Consider the following 23,540-nt stretch of genomic DNA (forward strand, 5'->3'; position numbering starts at 1 on the left):
CATCTAAAAGAACTTGCAGATGTAATTTCTGAGTCTCTGTCCATTATTTTGAGAATTCTTGGAGAAATGCTGGAACGTTGGAGGTGGACAAATTTTGTCCCCTTCTTCAAGAAGGGGAAAAAGGAGGATCCAGATAATTACTAACTTGACATCTATTCCTGGAAGAGTTTGTACAAATTATCAGTCAGTTATTGAGCATTTAGAAAGGATACCTGTGATTATGAAGAGCCAGCATGGTTTTTTCAAGAACAAGTCAAGTCAGACTAATTTATATCTTTTTTGGGAGAAAGTTACTACCTTTCTAGATCAGGGGAATGCTGTAGACATAGTTTATCTTGATTTCAGTAAGGCTTTTGATAAGGTTCCATATAACATTCTGGTTGGACTAGATGACTCTGGAGATCCCTTCCAATTCTATGATTCTATTATTCTTTTGTAGTAATAGTAGAGCATAGTTTATTTAATAAATCAGTGCTTGTTCACTTTTTGAGGCTGTGGTTGGTGCATATCAATCTATTCACATTAGCAAACTGATACACTGAAGATCTTATTGGCATATTATGTGCTGCTCTTAAACTGCTATGTACAGAATATCCTTTGCAAATAAATGTCCTGAAAAAACAGTGATTCTCACAGCAAGTTTATATTCCTGTGATTTCCCTCCAAATTATAAAAATCACTTCAGCAACTTTTTTGCTTATCATTGGAGAATTAACTGTAAAATAGATTAAAATAAACATGCCTATTCATTAAGTCTGCTTAGACTTTGTCATAAAGAGGAGCACAATCAGTTTTATGCATTGTTTCACTGCAGAATGGATGACCCAATTTTGAGACAGCAATTTTCAGTTGATACCAGCTAGATTAAATTATTTCTCTTATATATAAAGGCATCACAGCTTCCAGATTTCAGACGAATTCTATATGACTCCTGGTCATGAAAGGCTCTGACATCTACCTCTTTCCACAATCACCAATATCATCTAGCAAAGCTTATGCTGCAGGGATCCAGTTTTACAGCAGTTATTTTGCTAGGGTATTAGTTAGTTGCCCTATGCTTTCTTAACATTTCCCGTAATGCTCTCTAAGCTTTTCAATAGCTTACTGACACTATTTTTCCATGTGTGGTATGCAATGCCAATTACTAAAGCATTTCCCAAAACAACTTTTTGCCTCCGTCTTCACTGTGGAAGATGAGAACTTTTTGCCCGCCCCAGAACCACTAATTTTGGAAGGGGTGTTGAAAGACCTGAGTCAGATTGAGGTGACAAAAGAGGAGGTCCTACAACTGATAGACAAATTAAAAACTAATAAGTCACCGGGTCCAGATGGCATACATCTGAGAGTTCTGAAAGAACTCAAAGTTGAACTTGTGGATCTTTTGACAAAAATCTGTAATCTTTCATTGAAATCTGCCTCCGTTCCTGAGGACTGGAAGGTAGCAAATGTCACCCCCATCTTTAAAAAGGGTTCCAGAGGAGATCCGGGAAATTACAGGCCAGTCAGTCTGACTTCAATACTGGGAAAGTTGGTAGAAACCATTATCAAGGAAAGAATGAGTAGGCACATTGATGAACACGGGTTATTGAGGAAGACTCAGCATGGGTTCTGTAAGGGAAGATCTTGCCTCACTAACCTGTTACATTTCTTTGAGGGGGTGAACAAACATGTGGACAAAGGCGACCCGATAGATGTTGTTTACCTTGACTTCCAGAAAGCTTTTGATAAAGTTCCTCATCAAAGGCTCCTTAGAAAGCTTGAGAGTCATGGAGTAAAAGGACAGGTCCTCTTGTGGATCAAAAACTGGCTGAGTAATAGGAAGCAGAGAGTGAGTATAAATGGGCAGTCTTCGCAATGGAGGACGGTAAGCAGTGGGGTGCCGCAGGGCTCGGTACTGGGTCCCATGCTCTTTAACTTGTTCATAAATGATTTAGAGTTGGGAGTGAGCAGTGAAGTGGCCAAGTTTGCGGATGACACTAAATTGTTCAGGGTGGTGAGAACCAGAGAGGATTGTGAGGAACTCCAAAGGGATCTGTTGAGGCTGGGTGAGTGGGCGTCAACGTGGCAGATGCGGTTCAGTGTGGCCAAGTGCAATGTAATGCACATTGGGGCCAAGAATCCCAGCTACAAATACAAGTTGATGGGGTGTGAACTGGCAGAGACTGACCAAGAGAAAGATCTTGGGGTTGTGGTAGATAACTCACTGAAAATGTCAAGACAGTGTGCACTTGCAATAAAAAAAGGCCAACGCCATGCTGGGAATTATTAGGAAGGGAATTGAAAACAAATCAGCCAGTATCATAATGCCCCTGTATAAATTGATGGTGTGGTCTCATTTGGAGTACTGTGTGTAGTTCTGGTCTCCGCACCTCAAAAAAGATATTATAGCATTGGAGAAAGTCCAGAAAAGGGCAACTAGAATGATTAAAGGGCTGGAACACTTTCCCTATGAAGAAAGGTTGAAACCCTTGGGACTCTTTAGCTTGGAGAAACGTCGACTGTGGGGTGACATGATAGAGGTTTACAAGATAATGCATGGGATGGAGAAAGTAGAGAAAGAGGTACTTTTCTCCCTTTCTCACAGTACAAGAGCTCGTGGGCATTCGATGAAATTGCTGCGCAGACAGGTTAAAACGGATAAAAGGAAGTACTTCTTCACCCAAAGGGTGATTAACATGTGAATTCACTGCCACAGGAGGTGGTGGCGGCCACAAGCATGGCCACCTTCAAGAGGGGTTTAGATAAAAATATGGAGCAGAGGTCCATCAGTGGCTATTAGCCACAGTGTGTGTGTGTGTGTGTGTGTGTGTGTATATGTGTGTGTGTATATATAATTATATATGTGTGTGTGTATATATAATTTTTGGGCACTTTGTGACACAGAGTGTTGGACTGGATGGGCCATTGGCCTGATCCAACATGGCTTCTCTTATGTTTTTAACTTCTCTAACAAATGTTTTTCATATAAATAATAAGTCCATTTTTGTGAGTTGGGAAAAACTATAAACACCTTTGCAACTAAGCATCTTTTAGGATTGTAGTGGCTTGTATTTGACTAGGTCATGGTGAATGTAATTTGAGAAAGCTGATAATGCAATTCCCAGTGTGAAAAGTGGAAATATAAATTGAGGAGAGTGTTTACAACTTTTTTTTCTAAAGAGACCTTAGTGTGTTACTAGTTACTTTAGGATGTCCTGTTTTCTGTTGGAACTTTTAATGCTCATGGAATTTAATTGATTTATTGCCTCTTGATCAAAAGAGTTGGGTGTAATTCAGGTCAAAACAGCTGTACTGGCCGAGACTAAATCGAGAAAGGGAAGCAAAATCCATACAATAAATTTTTCAGGGCAAAATAGCACAAAACACTGCAAGCTTTTGAGTTTCCTTCATCAGACCAGCTGCTATGGAAATAAAAACCAAATTAAGGAGGGGAAAAGAGATTTTTCAGGTCAAGACATCCAGGTCCATTTTTTCATTTGAGAAACCAGTGCCATGTAAAGTAGCTCTGCGTGCAATGTAGACTCAGGGCTGCCAAGTCTGTGTTGGAAAATACCAAGAGAGGGTGGAGTATGGGGAGGGGAGGGGGCTCAGCATTGTACAGTGCCATAGAGTCCAACTGTACATAGCAGTTGTTAAAACTGGAGATCTCCAGGCCCTCCCTGGAGGCTGACAACCCTATTTTTACAAGGTTTCACCATCATATCCTGAGGAATTATATTCTGTTTTTAAACATTATTTTAATGTGTTTTTTTTGTAACATCCAGCTTCATAAAGAGTGTGCTTACACACAAAAGCTCATACTTGGAATAAAATTTTGTTGGTCTTAAAGGTGCCAATGAACTCAAACTTTGTTTTGCTTTAGATCAATATGGCTACCCACCTGAATGTAATGTTTTATTGTGGCAGACTGGCTGGCTGAATATACATATTTGTGAGAGAGGAAAGCAAACAAATATTATCATTCCTGATGCATGTTTCTTGGATGTTTGGAATTTGCTATTTTTTTGGCTTAAATACTAGTATTGTCAGATGAAATTCAGCCCCCCCAAAAGTGTTTATGAAGGTACCTATTATATGACAGAAGATCCATGATTTCTTCTCACAAAATATCTGTAATATTGAAAGAACCAGAACCATGTGATCAGATGCTGTCTTCCCTCACAATCATACCTAGCTGAATTCAAGGAGGACAATGTAGTGAGTAGGACTGGTATGACTGCCCCAGGGGTCATTTTGTAGAAAAAGAGGTTCCAGAGCTCATTTGCACAATTCATTTGCATATGCCACACACCCCTGATATCACTGGGAGATGTATTAAATTATATCAGCTCAGCATCTACCTTAAAAGTCTTCTTGAATTATAATGGTCATAATAAAACCTAACTGCCGTCATATTTTTTTTAATAACTTTCTCCTATGTGGCCACAGTGGCATGATGAAGATTTCCATCTGTCTGCTTTATATGTTTTGGTTATTTCCCCCTTTGTTTGTCAGATTTTAGAGTTCAGCAAAATTCTCACAAGGAGTTTGAACAATGGAACCCAGAAACAAGTTTTTTTTTTGGGGGGGGGGGGAGAGAAAGAAAAAATGCAATAAAATTTAGAGGTTCTGGAACTCTGCTTCTGTGAGTTCCTGCCCAAAATAAGGTCTGACTGGCCCTATCCCCCTTGCTTCTGTAACATATGAATGGCATCTTCAGTGATGCTTTCTGAACAGTGTTACTTGCAGTTCAGCTAAAAAACCTCAAACATAAAGAACTCAGGTCAAAACTAATGTCTTTTGATCACCAACTTCAAAATTCCACTGAACTCAAGTTTCCCTCACATGCAGTGTACAAGTTAAAAGGTAAAGGTAGTCCCCTGAGCAAGCACCAGTTGTTTCTGACTTTGGGGTGACATTGCAACACCATGTTTTCACAGCAGACTTTTTTGGGGGTAGTTTGCCATTGCCTTCCCCTGTCATCTACAGTTTCATTCATTTTCCCGACCTCAGAAGGATGGAAGGCTGAGTGAACCTTGAGCCAGTTACCTGAAAACCAGCTTCTGCCAGGATTGAACTCAGGTTGTGAGCAGAGAGCTCAGACTGCAATACTGCAGCTTTACCACTCTGCATCATGGGGCTCCTTTAGTGCACAAGTACAAACTCTCGCCTCTGACCATTTAGTGTCAGCACTGTAAAATCTTATATGAAAAACTGCATTTAATCCTGTGAATATATTCTGTAAAGAGTACCATGCTATAGTACTGAAAAATATCATACCCTAAGTTACAAATTATCATTTCAAAAAGAATTACAGAATTTATTTCAACAAATATATAATTGCATATTAATATGTCACCTTACAGGTTTTAAGCCTCCCAGTTCAAGTGTATTTAAAGGAGTTCAGCTAAACACACATATATGTTATTCTCTGCTGGCGTGCTAGAAGCTTTTCTTATGCCAGGGTTGCCAGTCTCCAGGTGGTGGCTGGGGATCTCCTCGAATTACAACTGGTTTCCAAGTGATAGAGATTAGTTCTCCTGGAGAAAATGACTGCTTTGGAAGGTGGCATTATATCCCACTGAGGTCCCTTTCCTCCTCAAACCCTGCCTTCCCAAGTCGTCAGGAATTTCTTAACTAATGCTAGGAACCCTATATTACTCCCACAAATTGGCACCAATCCAAAGAATCACAAAGATATTAAAGCAAATAGAATGCAGCATATGAATATACTATTTATCAAGCATCAGTTCCCCATGCTTCAAGCTGAACTCCTTTGGAAATTTGCAATGTATGTGTCTTCTACTCAAAGCCAAAAAGTTAAACATATCACTGAGCACACAAAAGCTTTTTCTGTGATTTTGCATAGAAAGGTTTGTGTGTGTGTTTTGCGCTCCAGGGCCCTATTGTTTGCTTTTGGGGAAACAATGGGTACTCTCCTGTAAAGGGTTCAGAAGGTTAATAAATATTATTACGTGTTAGTAAATGTTTTCTTTCCATTTGCAACATGGCTCAAAAGTCTCCACTGAGGATTTGGGTAAGACTTCTGCTAGTTCATATTCTGGCTCATTGTATGCATAGTAGATTTTATCAGAACCAAGCACACAATGGTGAATGGTAGGTGACTAAAATTGCTGTCCTGCACTTCTTTTGGTGGTTCTCATTTAGAGGCCCCTCTGGAAAAATCTTTTTGGCAGTATGAAGTCTTGTTGAGCCAAACTGTAGTGATGGTTACACCTCTGCATTTCTATTCCCAAGTTATAAAAATCTGAGCAAGTTTTTTATGTATATTAAAAAGCAACCCCCCCCCCCCAAAAAAAAAACAGGGCAGAATATTCTCACTCAATCTCAGAGTTCTAAGTACATAATTAAAACTGAGCAAAATTACTCTTGTTGGATTCCCAGTTGTGTTTTACTAGCAAGCCCGTAAGGACTCACTGAACAAAGAATTTCATTTATTCCTTAGCCTCTAAATCAGACTGACAGCTATCTTTTTACACTCCAGCACAATTTCTCTGGGTAGTTTTCTTCTGTGAAATTCTTGCTTGAAGCCAGATTATGTGTCTTCTGTCTCCTTCTCTGTGTAGTACCTTATCATGTATAAGAGTGGTGGTGATTTCCTGTCGTTCAATGCGAGTAATGCCAGTGAGGCTATCCCAGTGCTCCCTCTGCCCTAATGTCTTAATCTGTACCGTCTGTTTAACCATTAGCAATAAAAAGGATGAATCTTGTGAAACAGAAGAGTGTCCTTTGCATGACTAAGCAATAGGTGGCCATTGCATGTCAGATAAATCAATCTAGCATACCTTGACCTTGCATCAGAATTCATTTAGCTCAGCTCTGACATTCTTGTCTGGGACTTACTGACTGATAAACACCAGCAAAGGGTAATGAATTGGATGGAGCTGAAGGAATCATTTGGTGGACTTCATCCTGTTATCTCTGATATTCCTAATAGTACCTTTTCCATCAAATATCTCCCTTTGATATCCATCAGTCCCTTCATCAGGAAAAGGTCCTGATGAAAATGGCAAGTGTGGTAGACAAAAATATCTTCATATGAGGCACATAAAAAATGCTTGCATTATGTCAAAAGTAGTATAACCATTGTAAACTGCAAAATTCCTTTCTGACTTGAAAAATCCAGTTTGCTGAGTAAAGCAAATTAATTCTGGCCTGTTTTTCTGGCCAGATACTCATGGCAATGTATGCTGGCAGTGCCACAGAACTAGAATGATTAAAGAGTTGGAGTACTTTCACTATGAAGAAAGGTTAAAATGCTTAGGGCACTTTAGCTTAGAGAAACATTGACGGAGGGGTGACATGATAGAGGTTTACAAGATTATGCATAGGACAGAGAAGGTAGAGAAAGAAGTACTTTTCTCCCTTTCTCATAATACAAGAACTCATAGACACTCAATGAAATTGCTGAACAGTCAGGTTGGAATGGATAAAAAGAAGTACTTCTTCACCCAAAGGGTGATTAACACATGGAATTCACTGCCACAGGAGGTGGTGGCAGTTACAAGCATAGACAGCTTCAAGAGGGGATTGGATAAACATATGGAGCAGAGGTCCGTCAGTGGCTATTAGCCACAGTGTATTGATGGAACTCTCTGTCTGGGGCAGTGATGCTCTGTATTCTTGGTGCTTGGGGGGCAACAGTGGGAGGGCTTCTAGTGTCCTGGCCCCACTAATCGACCTCCTGATGGCATTTGGGTTTTTTGGTTACTGTGTGACACAAAGTGTTGGACTGGATGGGCCACTGACCTGATCCAACATGACTTCTCTTATGTTCTTATCTCTAATGCCACAGTTACTGTATGGAGATTAATGGAGCATGGATGTATACATTGAGTTTTAACATATCATTGAGAATGCTTGGCAAGCACTCCTCAAAGTTGCTTACTAAGAAGCCAATGCATATATAGTTGCTTACTAAGAAGCCATGTGCTTTTTGTCTACATACAGCAGATCTCTGCATAAAACATGATGGCCTGTGGCACTATATCTTTATATAATTTTTAAACTATGATTTGTGACTCCTGGCCCCATATAAGGCATTTTTATCCAGAAGTATGGGAAAAAAGAGAATAAAAATAGTTAATTAACTGAGACCAATTCCCCACTAGGCTTGTTCTGGTGTCGGAGTTCTCCCCGCCCCCAAACACTTTTGTCAGATTTCATACAAGCTGCCATGCTGCAGCGACTTGGCCCACCTCTTTCCTGTGGCAAAGAAGATCCTCTGAAAACCAATTTCTGCTTGCCATGGGAAAGAGGTGAGTCACGTTGCAGCCACAGGGCAGCTTGTGTGAAATCGGATGGAAGCGCCAGGGGAAAAAGAGCTCCAATGCCGGAACAAGCCTATTGGGGAATCGGTCTGAATTTAAAGTTATGTATTTAAATGCATTTGTTCTAGAAGAAGAAGAAGAAGATATTGGATTTATATCCCGCCCTCCACTCCGAAGAGTCTCAGAGCGGCTCACAATCTCCTTTATCTTCCTCCCCCACAACAGACACCCTGTGAGGTGGGTGGGGCTGGAGAGGGCTCTCACAGCAGCTGCCCTTTCAAGGGCAACCTCTGCCAGAGCTATGGCTGACCCAAGGCCATTTCAGCAGAAGGGGTTCAAGCAGTGGTGGACTGGCCAGGGTGTCAGCTTGCCCAAGGGCAAGTGGGCCCCTGATAAAGTGGCTCCCCCCTTAAACTTTAGACAATATATTAAAAATGTTAATGACCTTTTAGTAGCTTGAAAATAAAATAGACATCCCAATATTACTACTGTAATGCCACAAAAAATTATGTTGCATTTAGGGTTGCCAGCCTCCAGGTGGGGCCTGGGGATCTCTTGCTTTTCCAACTGATATCCAGCTGGCAGAGATGAGCTCCCCTGGAGAAAATGCAATGTATTTACATTTAGTATCTACTGTATACTGCCAGTAATATGTACAATATATGTACACTGTAATTACTAAAATATACATACATTTATTTCTCAAATATTTTAATTGTACCTTTTTTCCACTTCTGTATTTTTGAAAATTTTATTTATTTCTTATAAAAATTAAATGATAGCCTTAGAGTTGTGGGTGGGCACCCTATGTCTCCTGGCAACCAATATTTTTTAGACTCAGTCCAACACTGGATTCAGGCTCAGCATTCCTACAAATCAGAAGATCCTATCAGTCTGTGAGAGGATGGGGCTCACTCCTGCTCTTTTCCTGTGTAGAGCAAGGAATAATGCTAGAAAGATCCCAACAAGCTACAACAGTAGAAACCACATTTTAAAAATGATGTGTCTGCCCTATTAATGTATGAAGTAGATTGGAAGTCCTAGGCTGCTAACAGACAGGCATTTTGGGGCAGCTGGGAGGTGTCCCAAATTGAGCCAGCACAAAAAGAGCTATCTTGAAGCCTCCACACATTCTGGTGGGAGGTGGCCTCATCCCGTCCCCAAGGCATTTTGGCGCAATCAGACGGGGAACACCTAAAAAGTGGACAGGGCAATAGGCAGGAAGTCCCTTGGGAAGTCCCTTGGGAAGTCCCTTGAGAAGTCCCTTGGGAAGTCCCTTGGGAAGTCAGGGAACCTTGGGGGGTGCTCAAGCTCTTCCCTGCCCAACTACTACCCTTTCAGCTGGCTGAGGGCTGCATTCCCCAACCTCCACCTCCCTCCTGTCCCTGCCATTTCAATGCCCAGGAGGGGCAGTGGAGCAGCCAGGGCTTCCTGGGCACTGCTTCCCGGTGGAGCAGCCAGGGCTTTCTGGGCATCTGCTAATTGGTGGGGAAACTGGCTATGAAGGCTGGGGGCTCCTATGACAGCCCTCTGGTGTGATCACTATCATAATGTGGTGAGAGGGGGCAGCAGCAGTGGGAAGGATGAGCCACGGACAGAGTAACTGAGGCCACTACTGCCACCACCTTCTTCCCCTTCCATTCTGGATCAAGTGGGATGTAAAGGGGGAGGAGGCGATGGCAGCAGTGGCCGCAGTTGCTCTGTCCATGGCTCATCCTTCCCATTGCTGCTGCCGCTTCTCACCTCAAACTGATCGTGATCACACCAGAGGGCTGTCATAGGAGCCCCAGCCTCCAGAGCCAGTTTCCTCACCAATCAGCAGATTGGCGGGGTGTGTGTGCGTGTTCTTTACATGCCTGGGAAGCCCTGGCTGCTCCACTGCCCCTTCCCAGGCATTGGAACGGCAGGAATAGAGGGAGGTGGAGGCTGGGGAGCTGGGGAAGGTCTCCTGCAGCCCCCAAGGCATGGGGGGGGGGGCAATTCAGTCACTTCAGCCTGAAATGGGAGTGGGCTGTGTTCCCCCCCCCCCCAATATGTTAGGCACTCATGTGCTCCAGCGCTTCAGGCAGGTTTTTAGGAAAAAAAGAGGCGGAAGCAGCTTTGTGCAGCTTGGCGGTTTCACACTGGGCGACTGGCTGTTGGCTCAGAAATTTGCTACCGCTTCAGAAGTGGTAGCTTTTTGAGCTGGAAAAATTGGTCTGGAGGACAGGGTAAGTATGGGACAGGGTCGGGTGGCAGTTGTTGCCATCTGCAGGGGGGTTTGGGGTCAATTTCAGAGGCGTCTCTGAGTTGGCCCAAAGTGCTGGTCTGTAAGCAGCCTTAGTCACATGAAGAAGGACATACAGACAAGGCCAACATGTTTGCATTCTGATCTTTCCTTCCCCATGCTGATAATCACAGCCTGCCTCATTTCTGGTATTAGACATGAGGAGGAGATCTTCACCTTAATATCCTAGTGAAGTTGTTTTTACTGAAATAGAAGACTCAATACCCTTATGAGGGCAGTGATTTTCAAACTGTGTCCTGGACAATAAAATTTTGCCTATAAATGCTCATGCCCTCATGAACTGGACCCAAACAGATGTCATGCTGGAGACACCCCCCAGATGCCCCCCCCCCTAAGAATCAGATACACATAAAAACTGTGGTGAGGCAGAAGGAAAATTAAGCCTCCCTGTTATTTTTGTAACCTGAAACTAGCCCAAGGAGCTGCTTCATGCCCTGTTGAAGAAACATATAGACTTCAAACTATTTTCCAAATTGGTCATATATTGGCTTCCTGGTGCCCTTTCAGACTGAGAACTCTAGGATTATACCTGGAAAAGTTTTAGAACAAATTATCAAACAGTCAGTCCTGGAACATTTAGAAAGAATGGATGTGATTACTAAGAGCCAGCATAGTTTTCTCAAGAACGAGTCATGTCAGACTAACCTGATCTCTTTTTTTGAGAAAGTGGCCACCTTGCTGGATCAGGGGAATGCTGTAGACATTGTTTATCTTGATTTCAGTAAGGCTTTTGATAAGGTTCCACATACTATCCTTGTTGACAAGTTGGTAAAATGTGGTTTGGATCCTGTTACCATTAGGTGGATCTGTCACTGGTTGACAGATCGCACCCAAAGAGTGCTTGTGAATGGTTCCTTATCCTCTTGGAGAGGAGTGACAAGTGGAGTGCCTCAAGGATCTGCCCTGGGACCTGTTTTGTTCAACATCTCTATCAATGATTTGGATAGGGAATAATGCTTATTAAATTTGCAGATGATACTAAATTGGGAGGGGTTGCAAACACAAAAGAAGATAGAAACAGGATACAGGATGACCATGACAGGCTGGAAAACTGGGCAAAAATCAATAAAATGAATTTTAACAGGGATAAATGTCAAGTTCTGCATTTTGGTAGGAAAAATCCAATGCATGGTTATAGGATGGGGGAGACTTGTCTTAGCAGTAGTATGTGCAAAAAGGATCTAGGGGTTTTAGTGGATCATACACTGAATATGAGTCAACAGTGTGATGCGATGGCTAAAAAAGCAAATGCAATTTTGGGCTGTTTCAACAGAAGTATAGTGTCAAGATCAGATGATGTGATGGTATCGCTTTACTCTGCTCTGGTAAGGCCTTACCTGGAGTCTTGTGTTCAGTTTTGGGCACCACATTTTAAGAAGGATATAAACAAGCTGGGACGGGTCCAGAGGAGAGTGACAAAGATGGTGAGGGGTCTGGAGACCAAATCCTATGAGGAAAGGTTGAAGGAGCTGGGGATGCTTAGCCTGGAAAGGAGGCGACTGAGAGGTGATATGATCACCATCTTCAAGTACTTGAAGGGCTGTCATATAGAGGATGGTGTGGAATTGTTTTCTGTGGCCCTGGAAGGTAGGACCAGAACCAATGGGTTGAAATTAAATCAAAAGAGTTTCCGGCTCAACATTAGGAAGAACTTCCTGACTGTTAGAGCGATTCCTCAGTGGAACAGGCTTCCTCGGGAGGTGATGGGCTCTCCTTCCTTGGAGGTTTTTAAACAAAGGCTAGATGGCCATCTGACAGTGATGAAGATCCTGTGAATTTAGGGGGAGGTGTTTGTGAGTTTCCTGCATTGTGCAGGGGGTTGGACTAGATAACCCTAGAGGTCCCTTCTAACTCTATGATTCTATGATTATGTACCAAGTAGGCAAATTCTCTGTTGATACTTAGGCTATGGAAAGTGTATTGTAACCAGGTTTATATTTTTATTATATTGTGTTTTATTGTATAAATTTTGTATTGTATAAACTGTAAAACTGATTATACGTTTGGTCAAATGACCATAAGAATAAAGAACTGAACTGAACTGAAGATGTGAAATAGTGTGTGGGAGGGAATGGTAAGCCTCACGTCCTCCTGAACAACAGACTTGATCTGAATTGGGCTCCGCTCTGCTTGTTTTTTTAAGAGAAAAAAATAACTGTGTGGAGTTCCATTCATGAAACTTCCAATATCACATCTTTTTGAATGCAGAAAAGAAGGCTGCACCTATGCAAAATCAAGGAGAAGGGGTGGGGGAGGATGGTGCAGCTGGAAAATAAATTTTATTTCACTTCAGGACCTCTATACCTTTCACAAGCAGCTTCATCAGAGCTCCCACTGTAATAAGGCTTAATTGCTCACTGTATCATCATTTTTTATTTACTTCCTTCTCATGTTTTTGAGCCCTTTGCCACTTCACTCACTACTTTTTGTCTTTATGCTGCATGTGGCTATCTTGTATAATTAACATTTACATCAAACTCTTTATGGATATGCAGAACCAAATCTGGCACACAGCATATTGTAGCCAGCCACTGAAGGCATTAATAATTCATATTTTTAGTGATACAAAAAATTGCCCTTATTGTCATTCTTGGGAGTAGCAATCATTTAATTTAAGTCTTTGTTATAAGCAGAATAGCAGGAGACAGCTATCCATCTCCCCTTGCTTCCTGTATAGCTTTGTGTTTGTTTATTTTTAATAAAGGATTCCTATTTGTTCAAACCCATTAAAACATGAACAACAGTTTCACTTAAGCCTTTAACCATTTCATTTTTCTCTGGTGAGTTACTTTAATTACAATTATTATGCTTTTATTTTTACCTGATCATATTTCATTACATTATGAATGGTAGGATGCAGCTTGTCAATTCTCAAGCCTCAAGGAAAATTTTGTTTGTCCTGCAATGAATGAACATCCTTTTTGCTATGTAAGAAAGGTCAATGTTGTGAAAACGAGTTGGGTTTTATATCCAGCTGTTTTCTACTTTGAGGTGATTTATCATCACTCTACCTTCCTCTCCCCACAACATGCAGTTGAGAGAGGTCTGAGAGAACTGTGAATGGCCCAAGGTCACCCAACAAGCTTCATATGGAGCAGTAGGGAATCAAATCTGGTTCTCCAGATTAGCTTTTAACCACTACACTGCTTTTAACCACTACACTGTGCTGGCTTTCAGGACCTTTGGAGGATGTTTGCTGACCAAAGCTTTTTTTTCCACAAGGTGGGGCAGATCATGTAAGCCTCAAGGATTTACCACCTAGATGGCTGTCAGGTGGCCAATCAAATATTTATTTATTTATTTATTTAGATTTATATCCTGCCCTTCCCAGAGCAGGCTCAGTGGTATCACTGTGGAGGGGCTCACTGGTAAACTCATCCACATATGATGGCCCATTGTATGGAACCCTTGCTGCTCACACAGCACTTCTGTACCCCCTTCTAAGTTGTGTACACCACCCCAAATGGGATGAATGGAAAACACATGACCTAGGGAAAACAGTCCATTGGTCTGAAGCTTTTTTGAGAGAATATTTACACAAACCTCATGCTTGAAGGTCAAAAATAAACTACTAAGATATAGACTAGAAAGAAGGATATCTTGTTTAGCTTTCAGTTAAAAATCTTGGAATGCTTGACCTGTCCTCTAAGGAAGGAGGAAGAACAAGTCAGTTTTTAATTAACTAGAAATGGCACTTGAATTTTGTTTCAATGCTGCCCCCTTCCCTTATTTCTTTCAGTGATCTATGTGGGCACAAGAACTAACCAGACTAGGGAAGATAAGGGTAAGTGGGGCTAGTGGCTACCACTGAAAGCCATACTTGGGGAAGGCTGAGACAGCAAGCTGATGCCAGCAAAAACAGATCAATTGGAGAGAGGCAGAGTTTGCCACTGGTTGGGTGGGTGTGGCCTGATATTCATTCAGTCAGTCAGTGATGGCAGTCTCTGGCAGCTGCAGTTGGAAGAGAGGGCACACACTTGGAGCTCAGAGATGAGCAGTAGGCACAGGCACCAGGAGTGTGGAAGGTAGCCAGAGTGGGGCTGCTTGTTGGGGAGAGTTTTAAAATTCTGCCATGTCCAGTGGTGGTCAGTGAAAAAGAACTGGGAGAGCATGTTGTGAATAGAGTTTGGTGAAATGGAACCATGACCTCAAGGGCTAGTGTTACTGTAGCCCTAATAAATGTTGTTACTTTGGAGCAAGTTTGGCTTCCATATAATTGTTTGGTGGGTGACAGCAACAGAGTTGTACCCTTTACCTAGCTTGATATGGCCACTCATGCTGCAAGCACCTAGGGAGGGAGTTAACCCAATGATCTGATTGGGATGTAGGCTGTAATATAGGTCAGAAAGAAGAAATGCTTAATATTTAATACTTAGGGTGTTCATTCAGCAGAAACAGAGCCAAATAAGTACCCCAAAGTACCTTATCAGTATTTTTCAGGCATTATGTATGCCAAAAATAGTTATTCATCTACTACTTATACAACTGTTTACAGAAAAATGATGTGGCCAATTATCACTTAGTCTCTAATCTGCCCTTTCTAAGCAAAATGATTGGCAGTGAAGTAGCAGACCAACTCCAGGTCTTCTTGGATAACTCATATTCTCCAGACCCTTTTCATTCAGGCTTTAGGCTATGGACTATGGGATAGAGACCAGTCCATAGGAGAAGGTCTGTGAGACAACCAGTGGGGATTCTGAAAACTGGAGTGAATGTATACTATCACCAGAATGATACAAGTTGTGTTAGACAAGCTCTTAAACAAAAGAGACAGACTTAATGTTGAAGTGGTACAAGTCTATTGCTGGCAACTATGGAAGCCTTTTCAAAAATACAAATTATTGCACTCAAATCCAATCAATATCCAATCACCACGTGTCTGTTTCACCTATTCTATTCAGCCATTGCTGGCCACAATGACACTGATTGCTGGAACTCCCCAAGGTTAATCCAGAGGGCTAGTGCAAAAGTGCCTTCAGCATGTCCCTCCAATCTTGGTGGCACAGGCATGGCAGTAGTGTATGTATAGCCTTCAGGTGTATTGAAATCAATATATACGATGGGGTAATGGTAATGAATATGCTATTTATGATTGCTGGACTGTGAGTATGCATAGTGTATATGCATAGAGTCCATCCCTGTAAATGGGAACACTCATTCCCAACAACAGGACAGGAGCCTATCCATATATATACTTTGTTCACGAACTGTCACTCACTTGTGGGTTGATTTCAGTGCAAGTATGTCATCTGAAGTGGGATGCAGTTTCATCACATTTCTTTCCAGAGTTTATCCTAATCTGGAAAATCCTAAAATTTCAAATACCAGTTCCCATTCAATCTGTTATGGCAGGGGTGGCCAACGGTAGCTCTCCAGATGTTTTTTGCCTACAACTCCCATCAGCCCCAGCCATTGGCCATGCTGGCTGGGGTTGATGGGAGTTGTAGGCAAAAAACATCTGGAGAGCTACTGTTGGCCACCCCTGTGTTATGGGATGTCTGAAAATATATTCTTCAGGATTACTCAGGTCAGGCCTGATTCAAATATATACAACACACAGAGAGTAACATGGCAAAAGGACAACAAAATCAAAGGTACATAACCCACCGTGAAAACCAGCTTCTATTATTAAATTATACAAGGTCAACAAAAATAAACACAAATTCCACCATCATAAATTACAAAACAACCATAACTTTTAGTCCTTAATAGTAAAGGAAGCAATAGCACCAAGAGTCTTTCTTTTCATCCTATGGTAAAACTTCCCATCTTATTCCATGCAATCCTGGTGTAGTACTCCAGATGTTTAATGTCTGCCCAAAGATGCAGCCAATAATCCAAGTTTCCAAGGACAAGGTCGTACTGAACCCTTGTTTTGCGTGAGCTTCTTCAAGCCGCAACAATCCTGAATAACATGAATAATATACAATGATACATAAAACCATATGCACATAAGCCGTAAAAACATTTTAAACCCTGAATAAAATCAACAAACCTCTTAGCAATTTCTCTTAAGTGTTAGGCCAAACAGCCAGCATATTTGAAGGAACACCTACAAGGTGCTACAGTGAGTCATGCTAAATGGCTTATATGCAGCAGGTGCAACAATTCAAAAAGTTCCTTAAAGCTACAGAGTACCCAGCTACAGTAATGCTAAAAACTTATTTTAACAAATATCCGAAGCACATGCCAATAAATTATTTTATAAACAGTATATTTTATAAAAAACATGCCAAATCCCAATCACTATTTAGACCACGAGGAAACATCATCCCTAATTGAAAGATCATGCGCATCTCCTGCTGATGTAACCATCTGCTACAATCCATCCTACCTTGCAAACGCATTGGAAACTTAAGAAGTACACAAAAACGTAAAGAGTCTAGATCATGATTAAACTGAATGAAGTGCTCCACCAAAGGAGCATCTACCACACGATTCTTTAGTCTCGATTTATGTTCCAACACACGTGTACGAATAGCACGTGTGGTGGATCCCAACTACAGTTTTTTACATGGACACAAAATTACATAAATACATCTCTGAGTAGCACAGGTGGTAATATCCTTTAAATGTATCCAGTCTCTGGATGCACAAACACAGACACCTGCAGTGAAAGACTACAAGCTTCGCAGGCCCCACATTTAAAGTGCCCCCCAGTTCTAACCATCTCCCTTTCAGGTTGTACAATGTCAGCTCCAATCAGACAATCACCTAGATTCTTGGTTCTACTAAATCCCATTTTTGGTATTTTCTGACATCCTGGTATATCTCTCACCAGAAGCCAATATTTCTTAATAATATTATAAATGGACTGACTCAAGGGGGAAAATTGCATAGCGCAGGTTATATTGTTACTACCCACATTTCTCTGCAGTGCTCTCCGGGAGCCATCTAAAAATCTAGACCTATGTGTCTGATTGATCCTTGAAACTGCCTTGGTTAAAATCCTGCTAGGATAACCCCTGGACTTGAATTTTTCAAAAATCCTGTCTCCCTCATGTTCAAAGTCCTGTGCCCTAGTCGAGTTGCGTTTGGGTCTAACCAATTGACTATAGGGTAAATTAGCTTTTAAATGTATAGGATGACAAGAACTAAAACGCAAAGGGACATTCTTATCTGTAGGTTTCCTATAAATTTTAACCGCCAAAGTTCCCTCCTCCGTCTTAAAGACACATGTATCTAAAAACGCAATTGTCTGTTTATCCGTAATATATGTAAATTTGATGGCCAGATGTATGTTATTCATCCACTGCATTAAAGGAGCAACCACTGACTCCTGCGTGACCCCTGCCAAAATATCAATATATCTCTTAAACCAAACGATGGAACCAAAAAACGGATTAATCTCAGAATTACAAAAAAATTGTTCTTCCAACTCAGCCATAAACAAACAAGCTACACTGGGCGAAAAAAGACTACCCATAGATACCCCTTGGACTTGCAGTAAAAACTGATCCCCAAACCTGAAAAAATTGTTCTCAAAAATAATATCCACCAAATCCAACAGGAAATGTGTACGGGGGTTCTTTAATAGATCTTCTATCCAAAATTGTCTCTATCAAAGCTCTTGCCTCCTCATGGGGTATGTTGGTATATACTGAGGTGACATCCATGGATACCAAAGCAGCATCTGGTGGAACCTGCAAACCTTCCACCTGTGCAATAAAATCAGATGTATCCCTGATATAAGACCAAATTTTAAACACCTCTGGTTTCAGAAAAAAATCCAGATTTTGACTCAAAGGTTCCAGCACTGAAGCAGATGCTGACACTATAGGGCATCCTGGCGGTGGAAAGCCACTCCTATGGATTTTAGGAAGCACATAAAATAATGGAGTTCTTGGATACATATTACGTAAACACTTAGCCACCTGTTCAGAAATGTAACCTAATTCCACCGCCTCCACTACCACGATCTCAATGATCTTAGATACCGTTTTTGTAGGGTCTGATAATAGAGGCTTATAATAGCTCTCATCAGAAAGTTGTCGGTGTACTTCCAAACAATAATCTTCCTTGTTCAAAATGACTATGCCCCCTCCTTTATCTGAAGGCTTTATAACTATGTCCTTATTTGAAATTAATGAATTCAAAGCCTGTCTATCTAACCTGGAAAAATTACACCAACCAGGTCTATAAGAACTCTCTAGCTGTTCTATTCCTTTCAATACAACTTTCTCAAAGACTGATATCAAATTGTCAAAGTGAGGTGGTATAAAAGCAGACTTAGTTTTAAAGGGAGACTCCTGAGTACCAGATGACCCCTCTGAATGAAAAAAGTCTTTAAATTTCAGTTGTCTGAACATTTTATAAAGATCAATCCTAGTCTGAAAAGGGTCATAGTATGGTGTAGGGACAAAACCCAATCCTAAATATAAGCAGGGCATTTTTTATAGAAGAAGAAGACCACAGATTTATACCTCGCCCTTCTCTCTGAATCAGAGTCTCAGAGCAGTTTACTATCTCCTTCCCCCATAACAGACACCTTGTGAGGTGGGTGGGTCTGAGAGAGCTCTCACAGCAGCTACCCTTTCAAGGACAACTCCTACAAGAGCTATGGCTGACCCAAGGCCATTCCAGCAGCTGCAAGTGGAGGAGTGGGGAATCAAACCTAGTTCTCCAAGATAAGAGTCCATGCACTTAACCACTACACCAAACTGGCTCTCTAAAAAGCCCAGCAGGAACTCATTTGCATATTAGACCATACCCCCCTGACACAAAGCCAGTCAGAACTGCGTTCCTGTGCGTTCCTGTTCAAAAAAACCCCCTGGAAATAAGCATGAATTTAAGAAGCCCTAGGCATTTAGTTAACATTTCTATATCAGATCATTTAACTCCTGGCCAAAGGTACACATCAGTAATGCTTTAGGTTTGTTCTGTATATAGTACACAAGTAATGCTATTAAAGAATTTTTGCTTCCATTTTAAGCCCTTTATTAAAGCATAAGTATTGTATTTTTAATATTAACTAAATGAACAAAATATGTTACATAAAGAATTAAAGGGGAGCCATACATGAACCCATAAAAATTTCTTACCCCCAAATAAGAAGGTCACAGACAAGGAGCCCCTTCTGAGAAGATCACAATCAATTCAGTTTCCAGTATTTATAGGATTTTATCTTCATGTTTCAACAAAAACTAACCATTGCATTTGATAAGGGCACACATTCTTGGCTGTCTTATAAATGTGAAAACTGTACAAGGTTATCTATACTTGAAATGTAAAATATACAGAAATGGTTAGTTCTTCCTTGCTACTTTTTATCTTAACAAAGTCTATATAAAAATGATTACAAATTTCTTATGGGAATATTTTCACCCTCAATTAACATACCTATCTTTGAACAATATTTCCATTTTTATGAAGCTGGACTTTGTGCCATTCTTAGATGCTTTCTGCACCTGGAATTGTATCTATTGCTAATTGATTAGATGGCTTCTAATCTATACAAGTTAATATAGTTATGTTATTACATGATCTTTTTGTTCCTCTCCAAGGCTATTCCATTCTGGGTCTCTAGATTTTTGTTTTGGCATGTTTAACTGAGTGGTCAAGCAAGCTGTTTTTGTGCTCAGAGACATTTTCTACGATTTTTTTGGTCAAGTCCAGCAACTGTTCCACTATATTTCTGCTACATCAATGACAATATAAAACCCTTTAGTTTGACTGGTAATATCTGTTACACAGCAGTCTCTTCTTTGTATTATACAATCTTAGTTTGTGGAGGGAGAGGTGTAAGTGATAATCCATTATTACTTTTGAGCCTTATGCTAGTTGTCTGTCTTCAAACAGAGCTTCCAGGTATGAATGAATCATGGTCAAAACACTTTTTAATCCCTTGTTGACTTCCAGACAGTTATGGAGTAGCAAATATGATTGATAGCATCATGATATTACAGTTCAGTCAGTCAATACAATTTCAGTTCATGTATATACTGTAACCCAAGTGGTTTCAGGAAAAGTCCATAGTTTTATTGATAGGACATTATAACTTTATCACCTATATTGATATAATACACTAGCAATGGTCTTTGGCTCTCCCTCACTATCCATGATTCCAGTGCCAAAGAACATTTGTGTATAACATTTTGAATAGACTCACACATTACTCAGATAAATTTACAGTCAAGTTAATATTTATGGATAATTGCTAATGTTAAGGGAATCTTCCTATGATATAAATGTACATTGGAAATCAAACTGTGTGTAAATCTGAACTTGAAAATAGCAGCTTCTTAGTAGAGCTATTGGGTGTTCTTTTAAAATTACTTTTCAGGATATATATTTTTTAAAACCCAAAAACCTACATGCAAAAAAAAAAGTAACATTGACAGCAGAATTCAATATAATTCATTTGTTGTTCTTCTCTCTGTTTTCAAATGCCAGTTCCAATTATTGGAGACAAAAAGTAACCTTTCCCCTCAGACTTATCACACAGAAAATAAATAAACATTGATTTTGAGAATCTAGAACATGCCATTTCAAACCTGGGAATTTACTTTGACTATTCTACTGGTTTTGCTAATTCATATATGAACATAAGTACAAAACCCAGGTATTTAGTATTGGTGTAGACTTTTTATTCATTACATCAAAAAAGAATACAAAATCCACTCTGTTAGGTTCTTCCTAATGTATAGCTAAAAACTCTTTTGATTTAATTTCAACCTGTTGGTTCTGGTCTGACCCTCTGGGGCAACAGAGAACAATTCTGCACCACCCTGTATATTACATCCTTCCAAGTACTGAAGATGGTGATCATATCACCTCTCTGTTGTCTCCTCTCCAGGCTAAATACACCCAGCTCCTTCAACCTTTCCTCATAGGACTTAGTCTCCAGACCCCTCACCATCTTCATCACGCTCCTCTGGACCCATTCCAGCTTGTTTATATCCTTCTTAAATTGCGGTGCCCAAAACTGAATGAAATACCCTAGGTGAGTACAGAGTAAAGTGATGCCATCACTTCACGTGATCTGGACACTATACTTCAGTTGATACAGCTCAAAACTGCATTTGCCTTTTTAGCTATTGCATCACACTGCTGATTCTTGTTCAGTGTTTGGTTCACTGAGACCTTTTCGCACAGACTACTGCTAAGACAAGTCTCTCCCATCCTATAATTATGCATTTGAGAGAGACAGTTTGGTGCAGTGGTTAAGTGTGTGGACTCTTATCTAGGACAACTAGGTTTGATTTCCCACTCCTCCACATGCACCTGCTGGAATGGCCTTGGGTTAGCCATAGCTCTGGCAGAGGTTGTCCTTGAAAGGGCAGCTGCTGTGATAGACCTCTCGGCCCCACCCACCTCACAGGGTGTCTGTTGTGGGGGGAGAAGATATAGAAGATTGTAAGCCGCTCTGAGTCTCTGATTCAGAGAGAACGGTGGGGTATAAATCTGCAATTCTTCTTCTTCTACTACAATTTGATTTTTCCTTCCTATTTATCCCTGTTAAAATTAATTTTGTTTTAGCTCGCTTTCCAGCCTGTCAAGTTCATCCTGTGTCTTGTCTCTGTCTTCTACTGTATTTGCAACCCCTCCCAATTTCATATCATTTGCAAATTTAATCAGCATTCCTTCTATTCCTTCATCCAAATAATTTATAAAGATATTAAACAAAACAGGTCCTAGTACTTGAGAAAGGTAATTGATTTCATAGAATAGATCTATCTGGATCCTCATGTGCTATTATTGTTCCTTTCTTGCTGTTGCAGACTCACTGAATTTTTGCACCCTAATCAAGATAGGGATATACCTTCTGCACAGATAGATATCCATAGATGGATAAGAAATCATTTGTACAAATGGTTATTTATCTCTGTTACAATATTTTTTCAGAAGGTAGAGAGAGAAACTAGATGTAATGCTTTTTGACAGGGCTCTGCATACGTCTTGGGGTTTTTAATATGTGCTACATTGCATTGGAGCCTTGAAAACTAAGATCTGTTCCAGGTCAGTTATGAAACCAAGTTTATTTATCTCTTTGGCATGGACACTGTCCTTTTAGATACAGAAGTGACACATTACCTTGCTTTCTCTTGAACTGTCTTTTCCCCCACAGGCATTCTTACTGGATTTTTAGTTCACCTCTTCTGCTCTGTTTTCCTACTCAGCTATTTCAGAGTCCTCATTATCTTCTGTGTTTATTTGCCTTTCTTTGTCTGCAAATCTTCCTCATGTCCCAGGTTGATAATTTCTGTGCAGAATGGGAGCAATCTCAAAAAACTTTTTATTCTAAGATAAATTTTCATTGGCTAATTCACTTTGTCAGATGTTTGAGGTGGGTCCTCACTTGGCGGGCTTATATGTATTCTCAAAGCTATAAAGAAAACTTGTATACAGAAGGGTTAAAGGGCTAGGAAATCCCCTCTACTCCAACCTTGATGCAAGAAATAAAATTGCTTTGCTGTCAGGCTGTTAGAATATGAAAAAGATCTGGCTTATTTCACGGAGACATGGATGATGATGAGGATAATACAGTCTATCGCAGTTAATAAGAACAGACTCAGTAGTCTAACATTAACCCTTAACTATGTGATGGGGGCAGGGGAGTACCATAATTATTCATCTGTCTTTCACCTTCAGCAGATGCCTGGATCAAACTGTCACCAACACTGATTGCATGTCATTTGAGTTGGGTACTGGGGACAGATGGGACATCTCTCCTGTATGTTGCATACTCTGCTCATCTATAAGGGATCTGTTTGTAGAAGGAAGAGGTAATCTTGGGCCTAGTGTTGGACACCTCTGGCAGGTAGCAAGGAAGGAGGGCTTCAGTTTTTATACGAATACACTCTACTGGACCAGTACAAGATCTTGTGATCGTCTTCACAAACATGTGTCTGACCCAGGATATTGTGGGCCCAGTACATCATATGTTGGATATGTCCCCCCCCACTCTGAACTGGCAATTTGTCTTCTGGTGAGGGAGCTGAGTTTTTGGTCATGGTCACAACATTTTTGGTTGAAGGAATCGG

General features: G+C 40.7%; 1 long non-coding RNA gene across 1 annotated transcript; it reads right to left on the reverse strand.

Moving 5' to 3' along the window:
• Positions 1 to 16,161: 16,161 nt before the first annotated feature.
• LOC132569983 (uncharacterized) lies at positions 16,162 to 16,652 on the reverse strand. The gene is made up of 2 exons (XR_009555303.1): positions 16,553 to 16,652; positions 16,162 to 16,462 (listed from the first exon to the last, which is right to left on the reverse strand). It is a non-coding gene; the product is annotated as an uncharacterized LOC132569983 (long non-coding RNA).
• Between the last annotated feature and the right edge of the window lie 6,888 nt (positions 16,653 to 23,540).

The sequence above is a fragment of the Heteronotia binoei genome, chromosome 4, assembly GCF_032191835.1.
Source record: "Heteronotia binoei isolate CCM8104 ecotype False Entrance Well chromosome 4, APGP_CSIRO_Hbin_v1, whole genome shotgun sequence".
Lineage (NCBI taxonomy): Eukaryota > Metazoa > Chordata > Lepidosauria > Squamata > Gekkonidae > Heteronotia > Heteronotia binoei.